The 9,931-nt window shown below is 46.5% G+C and overlaps 1 protein-coding gene across 1 annotated transcript in view; it reads right to left on the reverse strand.

The window, feature by feature from the left end:
* TTPAL (alpha tocopherol transfer protein like) overlaps positions 1–685 on the reverse strand; it is a 124,534-nt gene extending 123,849 nt beyond the window's left edge. Inside the window, exon 1 of the mRNA XM_036245302.1 lies at positions 620–685. The gene's annotated coding sequence lies outside the window, so the exon portion shown is untranslated. The remainder of the gene's footprint in view (positions 1–619) is intronic.
* Between the last annotated feature and the right edge of the window lie 9,246 nt (positions 686–9,931).

The following is a 9,931-nucleotide window of genomic DNA, read 5'->3' on the forward strand; positions in this document are numbered from 1 at the left end:
CTGTTCCCATTCACAAAGGAGGAAACTGATTGCAAGAATGTAAATGCCATGCAGGCAGACAATCTGCCTGGCATGTTCACTGCCACCCCAGTGCCTGGCACATGACGGGGCTCAGCAGCTATTAGCGGATGATGTCAGGTCAAGTGCGGTGCCCAGAGGTACACACCTAGTGAGGCAGACAAGGCTGCCTTGCCCCACACTGGGCTCTACCTTCCACCTGGGGCTTCCTGTTTCATCTCCTGGGTCTCAGCAGCGTCAAGCACAGACAGGGCTCAATGTGGTGAAGGACCTGATGGGTGGGTACAGGGCAGCGTGCAGACACCGTTCGCTAGGGTGGAGCCGCGAATCTTCCTCACCTGAAGTCCACCATTCTGCGAGCATCACCTTCCTCCCCACGCCACCCAAACAAGGTCAGGACGCCATCGCTCCTGGAGCCCTAGAGACCCTACGTCCCGTCAGCAGCCTTATGAGGCCCCCCACTTCCGGTTGTCACCCCTTCCCCAGGTGTCCCCATTTCCTGGGGTCTCTCTCCCGGGTCCCCCACTTCCGGTTACCCCTCCCTGTCAGAGGTCCCTCTCCCCGGCGCCCAGGGCACACGGACGGCCTCGCGGGCACTCACCGGCCCGGCTACGGGGCGGAGCGCGGGTCAGTCGGCGGCAGGAGCCTCGTCCAGCAGCGCGCGCAGAACGACCCGCACTCCCGGCCCGGCCGGCCCGGCCCCTCGCGCCGGAAGTGACGTACGCAAAGCGTGCGAAGACGGGCGCCGCCCTGAGTGCGCATGTGTAACACCTCGCGGTGGTGTCGGCCTTTTGTCTCCACCTAGCGGTGGGAACCGCGCGCAGCGGGACGCGATCGTGGGCAGAGGTTTGCTGGGAGGGACGGAGAATTGCCCGCAAGTTTAAGTGGTATAGTTGGGGAATCTGAGGCCCAGAGATTGAACGAAAGAACCTGCCATTTTCCGAGGACAAAACTACCATGCGCCTGATGTTTTCCATTCATTGTCTCATTAAATCTTCATATTTATGGGAATTTTTCATGAAAGGGAAACTGGTAATCAATGGAGTAAAGGGCTTTAAACCTAGATTTCGGGAATCGCATTCCAGGATTCTTCTCTGCTTTGGGGTTCATGAAAGTGGTAGCTTGAGAAAGGCTCTAAGACTAGTCCTCAACCTCTAAGACTAGTCCGTAAAAATGCCCAGACCCGCCAACATATGTTTTGTGCAACGAGGACTTTGAGCGAGAGCTAGGTCCCTCTTTCAGGCACAGTAAGGACGCTGAACTATTTCTAGAGAGAGCAATACTGTCGTCCAGGAGGACTCAGAACCCAAAGCAGTATCCAAGAGATGCCCTTAATCTCTTCCTTTCCCTACCACCGGGGCAAGAGGTCCCAGGAAGATGGGAACTGACCCAAGAGAGCCACAAGGACATGACAGTTTCTGTAAGATGCTAGATTGTGTGAAAATCAGTAATCACAGAATCTTTCAATTTTATCTTCTGTGGCTGCAGATGTTATATAAAAGAGATTAATTAAAAGCCCCACAATGCTCTATCTGCATTGGAAATATCAGTATGAATTCAAGATATGATTTATTTATTTTTATTTTTATTTTTTTTTATCCTCACCTGAGGATATTTTTCCATTTTTTGTACAGATAGAGTGGGAGGGAGAGAGAGAGAGAAACATCGATGTGAAAGGGACACATCGAGTGGCTGCCACCCGCACGACCAACCAGGGCCAGGGACAAACTGCAACCGTACGTGCCCTTAGCGGGAACCGAACCCAGGTCTCTCTGGACCGCAGGCCGACGCTCTAACCGCTGAGCCAAACTGGCCAGGGCAAGATATGATTTATTTTTAAGAGCAATGTGTATGTATGTATACACACACATAAACATTGATATATACTGTATATATAAAATACCTAGATCTATCCACTAGAAAGGGCTAGAAACCATGAGTAATCTAGTAGCAATGAGCATATCTAACACTCAGATTTCAGCCTTGAAGTACCATGTTTTATTTTAAAAAATAAAGGGGCCTCTTGGAGAAATTGGTGATTGCAGATCAGTAGCAGGAAATATACAAGATGAGCCTGGAATGTCTTGTCATACTTGATAACAAAGAAGCTATCAGAGGCACCAGGGTCACACCAAAAGGACTTGGAAACCAACCTGAAGATGAGATCATTTCAGCTACAACAAAGATGACTGCAATTGATTGAAACTCATGAAATATATTTCAGTCCCTGAGTTCATAAAACTGGCAAAAAATAAGTTCATATTCAGTAAAAACACTAATTGATCACCTTCTCAAGATAGCATAGAAACAAATTATATTCTTGAAAACTAAGTAAATAAAAGGAAAGAATCAAGTAATTATTCCACTTTTTATGTGTGAATGTACCACTGGGTAACCAAATAATAGGTTAAGAAAAGCAACTTCTTATAAAATTATTACAGTTAATTACCCTGACCAGGTTGCTCAGTTGGTTGGAGTGTCATCCCATACACCAAAATGTTTGATTTCCAGTCAGGGCACTTACCTAGGTTTCAGGTTTGATCCCTGGCCGGGGTAAATACGGGAGGCAACTAATTGATATTTCTCTTTCATATCAATGTTCTCCCCCCCCCCCCTTTAAAAAAAATCAGTAACAACATATCCTCCGGTGAGGATTTAAAAAATTATTACAGCTGATAAATGGAAACAAAATGATACAATATTGCCATTTTGAAACCTGCAATAAATTTATGTCTCTAGCTAAAAAAAAAAAAAAAAAAAAAAAAAGAGCAAAACTCCAGCCATAGACATGATTATTTTGCTGTCGTTGTTGTTAATAACCCAATAATATTTTTTCCATTGATTTTTAGAGAGATTAGGAGGGAGAGAGGGAGGGAGAGACACTGATGTGAGAGAGACAGACCGATTAGTTGCCTCCTGCACGCACCCGGACTGGGGCTGGGGATTGAACCAGCAACCCAGTTACATGCCCTTGACCAGGAATCGAACCCACGATCCTCTGATGCGAGAGTGACATTCTATCCACTGAGCCACACTGGCTAGCTGATTCTTGATGAAAGAACCCAGAACCACCTGCTATCATGCCAAAGGGATGGAACCTGGGTCTCATCCAGCTACTAATTTGCAGGAAATGCTGAAGTCGAAGGGCCAAGTTAAACTGTACAGTGAGGGTGCAATTGGCAAAACCTAGACTTTGAGAAACTCTACAGGTCAAGCAGCCTGAGTTCTTCAACAGATAAACTGAAAGGAAAAGAAAGCGATAGAGGAAGGAACCTATGCATTGAAAGAGTCTTAAAAAACGTATTACGTTTTTTTGTTTTGTTTTGTTTTTTTATCATCCTCACTGGAGGACATTTTTCCATTTTTTTGTTCAGGTAGAGTGGGAGGGAAAGAGAGAAGAGAGAGAGAGAGAAACATCGATGTGAAAGGGGCACATCGAGTGTCTGCTACCTGCACGACCCAACCAGGGCTGGGGACAAACTGCAACGGAGGTACGTGCCCTTAATGGGAACCGAACCCGGGTCTCTCTGGACCGCAGCCAACGCTCTAACGGCTGAGCCAAACCAGCCAGGGCCATATTAGGTTTTTTTTTAATGGGCAAAACTAAGTTATAATGTCTAGGGGCGCACACTCAGATAATTAAACTGTAAAGAAATGCAAGGAAATAATTACTATAAAAGTCAGGGTAGCGGTTTTTTGGGGGGAAGGGCTGTGTTGGGATAAGATACATGGAGGGACTTGTGGCTGGCTGGCAAAATTCTATTTCTTAACCTGAGTGTTGGTTACAAGGATGTTTGTCTTGAAATGATTCACTGAGCTATAAATTTAATTTGTATAATTTTCTGCATCTGGCCCTGGCCAGTTTGGCTCAGCGGTTAGAGTGTGGCCCGCGGACCAGAGAGACCCAGGTTCAGTTCCCACTAAGGGCACATACCTCAGTTGCCATTTGTTCCTGGCCCCAGTTGGGGTTGTGTGGGTGGCAGCCAGTCAATGGGTCTCTTTCACATCGACGTTTCTCTCTCTCTCTTCCTCCCTCTCTCCCTCCCACTCTATCTGAAAATAAATGCAAAAATGTCCTCGGGTGAGGATAAAAAATAATAATAATTTTTTGTATCTGTTTACAATATAAAGGTTAAAAGAAAGGAAAACAGAAGTACGTGTGTGTGTATGTATACGTATATGGATATATAGCTTCTGTGAGTACCAGGTACATAGCAGGTGCTCACTAAATATGAGTTTCCTTCCTTGCTAATCCTGTGAAAATTTTTTACCTGTGTGATTTCAGTCCCATTACTAACACTACTAACTTGTGTGACTAATTAAAAATAGTTGATGTTTACTAAGTGATTAATATGTGCCAGGCACTGTTCCCAGTGTATCTAATCTAACGGAATCTTCACAACCTTATTATTTTTATTCCCATTTTACAGAGAAAAAAACCAAGGCTCAAAGAGGTTATCTGTGGCCACACAGAAAGTGGTAGAGCAGTCAGATTTTAAACCCAGGCAGTCTGGCTCCCTGATCCATACTCTCATTATATGAGAATATATATATATATATATATATATATATATATATATATATATATATATACTGTTTTTTTTAATTTGGTGTTTAGTGCCCTTGTTTGCACAAATGATAACTTCTTATGGAGTGCCTGCCAATGTGTGTGCCACCCTTTGACACTCCATACCTGAGTTTCACACAACCCTGGAAGGTGGAGGTACTTGTTAGTCTGCATTTGACAGATGGGAAAACTGGAACTCAGAGAGGTGAAGAACTTGCCCAAAGTTACAAAGTAAGTAAATGGCAGTGTTGGGGGTTGGAGTTGTGGATGGGGAGGGTTCATACTCTTTGGCCCTTGAGGTCCTAAAGAACAAAATGTCCCATACTCTTAAACAGATACTCACCTGAGGGATCTGACCCAGTCTGAGGTCATGAGTTGCCCAACCAGTGGTCCGGAGCCTGACTTGGCTTTGAGAAGTGTCCAGACTAGGGCTGGAAGAGGTCAAGAGCTTGCCAAGTGCCAGACACGTCTGACCCCAATCGGAGGGTCGTGTGAAGCTTGTGATCCGGGGGCCTGGTATGCCTCCCGGCGCCAGAGACTTCTGCGTGCCAGGCTTTTGTTCCTAAGCCTGAAAATCAGGACCCAGAATAGAGCCGTCCACCTTTCCGAGTGCGAGATAAGATGTGCCTGGGGCTGGCTGCGTGGATTTCCCAGAAGAGGTGGGAGCCCAGCTGTGTTTTTCTGGTCACACATTGATTTACTAACCTGAGTCAACATGACAGCTCGGAGGTACAGTCCATCCTCTCTGTTCCTGGAGGCTCTGCATCCCGGCTGGGCTGAAGCATTTTCAAAACAGGTCTGGGAATGGTAGGGGACAAGGAGAGGTGGAGACACCATGCCCCCTGCCCCCCAAAGACCAGCCTAAGAACCCCCTCTGCACACCCGCCATTGCATTATTATTTTTTTAAGTATATTTTATTTATTTGTTAGAGAAAGAGGAAGGGAGAGGGAGAAAGAGATAGAAACATTGATGAGAGAAAAACATCAATCGGCCGCCTCCTGCACACCCCCTACCGGGGATCGAGCCCACAACCTGGGCATGTGCCCTGACTGGTAATGGAGCCAGTGACATCTCGGTGCATGGGACGACATTCAAACAACTGAGCCACACCAGCCGGGCTTCCGGTGTATTATTAACACCCAGCAGGACTGACTGCTTACCAAATGCCAGGCACCATGCTAAGCGCATTATATGCATTCACCCAGCTAACCTCACAGGCAGGCTGTCAAGCAGGGGCTCTTATGAGAGCAGAGAAACCTGAGACCCAGAGAGGCAAACCGCTTGTAAATAGTCACACAGGGATGGAGTTTCAGGTTTGTGATTGTGGAATCACAGGCTGTCAGATCTGACAGCACTCTGCAGACCTACTATGTCACTCAGCCTTCACGACGACCTGGTTGGGTGGTACAGTCACCTCCATGAAGATATGAGAAAACTGAGGCCCAGGGAGGTGGATGTGACTTGTACAAGTTCGCCCGAAAGCGCTGCTGTGACAGCCGGTGATTGCTTTTCAAGAGCACGGTGAAAGCCCACAACTGCTCAGATTGGACCCGAATCCCTTTGTGTGTTGTTACACCTACGTTCACGCACGGCTGTCCTGTGATGGGCAGCAGGGGCAAGGAGTCCTTTGGTGGCCATCTTCTTGGAAGGACGGAATGGGCATAATGGGGGACCCTCTGGGGGTGACTATTTGGAGAGCTTCACACGTGACCCCTATGCGAGGGCCCAGTGATATGATGTGGGCAGGGACATCGAGTGGCTGGAGAAATGACTGTGTTGGGGAAGGACCAGAAGGTGGGTGTGCTGAGGTCAGCCCACACTCCCAGGCGCTGAAGAGCAAGGCTGCTTGAGTGTTTCCCATGGACCAGTGTGGGCAGGAAGCAGCTACCAGAAGCCAACGTGGGCCCTGTGCGTCGGGTCTCCTAGAGGGCAGAGGGGTGGTAGCAGCAAGAAGCTCAAGTTGGATGTCAAAGATTCCCAAAGATTGAGGAAGAAATTGCAAGGGACCCCCAGGAAGAGGGCTGCATCCGTCAGGGTCAAAGGTGAGAAGCGATGGCCATCTCCATGAGTCCACAACAGGTTCCCAAGACAGGACGGGGCAGCTCTAATGTCTGCTGGGTCCAGAGCACTTGAGGCCAGTTACATGGTGCCAGTCAAGCAATACCCTTCCTCTCCTCTCACCATCTCCACCCAGCCCCCTCCAACCCACTGGGGCTCAGGAAGGCTAGGAGACCGTCAATGGGCTCAATGGGTTAAAAAATAAAAACACCTACTGCTTCTAGAATGGCTGAAATTAAAGAGCCACACTAGCAACTGGAACTCTCGGACATTGCTGGTGGGAATGCGAGGTGGTGCAACTACTTTGGAAAATAGTTTCCAGCAGTTTCTTAAAAAGTTAAACATATACTTATATGACCCAGCAATTACACTCCTAGATATTTGCATCTACTCAAAGACATGTACATGAATGTTCTTAGCAGCTTTATTTATAATAGCCAAAAACAGGGGACAAAATGTCCATCCACAGGGCAATAGAGTAAATAAACTTCTGGCTTCTTTCACTCAGCACAATTTTTAAAATATTTATCTATGTATCAATAATTATCAATATATACCTTATATTGCTACATGGATAAATATCAAAAAAAATTATGCTCAGTGCAAGAAGCCAGGGAAAGGAGTACAACTTGTATGTTTCCATTTCAATCAAACTCCAGAAATTTTAGTGAAAGAAACTAATCTGTAGTACTGTGGTTGCCTGGGAATGGGAGGGGGTGATGAGCAGATGAGGATAAAGGGGCACTAGAAAACTTTTGGAGTGATGGAAATGTTCATCATCTTGATTGTGGTAAAGGTCTCATGAGTAGTACATATGTCAAAACTCATCCACTTAGGCAATATAAGTAGGCGTGATTCATTGTACATCGATTATGTGAGTAGCACAGTTAGGATTTGAACCCATGTGCCTGATGTGAAACCACTCAGGAGCTGGCAAGTTATTAAAAGGCCTCCTTTCCTATACAGTCAGTCCACATGGCTCCACCTTGAGGGAGCCTTCCTGGCCCCCTCCACTGTGGACGGTGGCTTTTCAGAAATTGCCTCCCCCACACCACCCTCTTGCCTGTCTTTAGGATCTGTCGGTGACTTCTTTCTCCACTTGGGGACCTTCCCTGTGCCCTGCCACATATGGGCTTTCAAACACGCTGCCTGAGAGCCCCGAGCCAGAATCGGACCACCCTGGGTTGGATTTACGCCAGCTGTCTGGCCTTGGATGGTTCCTTTACCTCTTGGAGCTTCAGATTCCTCATCTGAATGATAATAGCAGCTACCTCGAGATTGCCTTAAGGATCAAATAAGAGAAAGTTCGTGTTAAACAATTAGCACAGGGCCCAGTGTGTAATAAAGCACTCAATAAATGTTAACTATTATTGATCTTCACCTGGGCAGTGGCCGCTGACTGTTTAAATTTCTCAGCCTTTGAATCAAGTACTTACCGCCTCAGCTATATTTATTGACGTGGAAAGATGCCCAAAGCATACTGTTGAGGGGTGTGGGGGGGAAGCAGGCTACAAAACAATATATTTTAAAGTCACTTTAATGATTAAAGGGGGAAACAATTGAATATACACCTCTCCGCACGGTGCCTGCACACAGGAATCGCTCAGTGGAAGCCAGTGATTATTATTAATGTGAAGGCATTTTGTTGCCCACTCGATGCTACTTTCAAATATTATCATGTGAGTCCCTGTGAAACAAGATAATGCTCGGGATTGTGTTTCGACCGTGATTCAAAGAGAGAGAGACCTGTTCGGTCCCTTCTGCCTTCCTTCTGACGCACTGCAGGGGCTCTCATGGCAGGGATGGAGTTGGACTTCAGACTCATTGGTCTCATGTGGATTTTGGTACTTTCTTTTGTGGTCCTGGAGCAAAAGAAAGGCAAAGCCTTGCCCCTTGGAATTGAGACGCCAAGCTTGGATAGAGTCTTCTTTGCAGTAACTGAGGTGCTATGACAGAATGTAGACACGCGAGGGCGCTCCAATCAATCGGCAATAGAGAAAAATCACAGAAGGGTGATGATGATGATAATATGAATGTTGCTGTTACATATGGTTTCAATATAGTAAGTTTTTATTATGAGCTCCTAAAGTGTGCTAAGAGACCCACAACCTTTATATCTCCTTTTATCCTTCCAAATACCCCATCAGTTAGATACTGCTGCTAAAGATTTTATAGATAGGGTGTACTGCTCTTTAGGATTTTTAAAAAGTATTTTTAAGGAGTCACAATTCACAAATCTTATAAAATGAACAACTATAAAATGTACAGCTTGGTGAATTGTTACAAGTATATACACACAGGTAACCCCGCCCAGATCAAGTACATACCTTTTTAAATTTTTAAAAATTAAATGTATTGGGCCCTGGCAGGTTTGGCTCAGCGGTTGGAGTGTCGGCCCACAGACCGGAGAGTCCCAGGTTCGGTTCCCGCTAAGGGCACGTAGCTTGGTGGCAGTTTGTCTCCGGCCTCGGTTGGGGTCGTGTAGGTGGCAGCCCCTCTATGTGGCCCTCTCACATCCATGTTTCTCTCTCTCTCTCTCTTCCTCCCTCTTTCCTTCCCACTTTATCTGAAGATAATTGCAAAAATGTCCTCGGGTGAGGATAAAAAAAATTAAATATATTGGGATAATGTTGGTTAATAACATATCAATGTCGAGTGTGCAACTTTATAATACTGTATCTGTACACTCTATTGCATGCTCCCCACAAATGTAGTCTCCTTCTGTCACCTTGTATCTGACCCCCTGGCACAGAGTAGTCCCTCAGTAAATCCACCAGCTACAGGAGGAATGAATCACTGTGCCCTCTGCTCCCTGCCTTCCCCTGGGGCCTTGAGGGTTAATGAATGAACCAGTCACTATAAAGTGCTAATAGTGTACAGGTTTCTAGGAAGACAAGCAGCTACAGATATAAGACCAAGGCAATTAGATGGATGCCTGATGGTGTCCCATTGGCCTGGGGGGCCATGGCCATCTGAGAGCCCTGGGAATCCCAGCCCAGGCTGCTAGGAGAGGGGCTCAGGCCTCTCTCCAGGGAGGGGCTGCTGGGAGCTTTTTGCCTGTGACCCAGCCTGTGACCCCAGCTCCTATCACTCTAGTCTCCGAAAGGTTGGGCCCACAGGGCCATAAATTCCTGCTATCATTAGTTAGTATCTCTCCAGCGCAGGCTGTTTGCCAGGGGTGCTACAGTTATTTTTATCGCCTATGAGTTCCATAATTGTTTTTATCACTTTTTTTCTCACAGCAGCCTTGCAGACAGGGCTAGTTTTGCTGTCTCTCAGTTTGGAGT

This window comes from Molossus molossus, unplaced genomic scaffold (assembly GCF_014108415.1).
Source record: "Molossus molossus isolate mMolMol1 unplaced genomic scaffold, mMolMol1.p scaffold_m16_p_6, whole genome shotgun sequence".
NCBI lineage: Eukaryota > Metazoa > Chordata > Mammalia > Chiroptera > Molossidae > Molossus > Molossus molossus.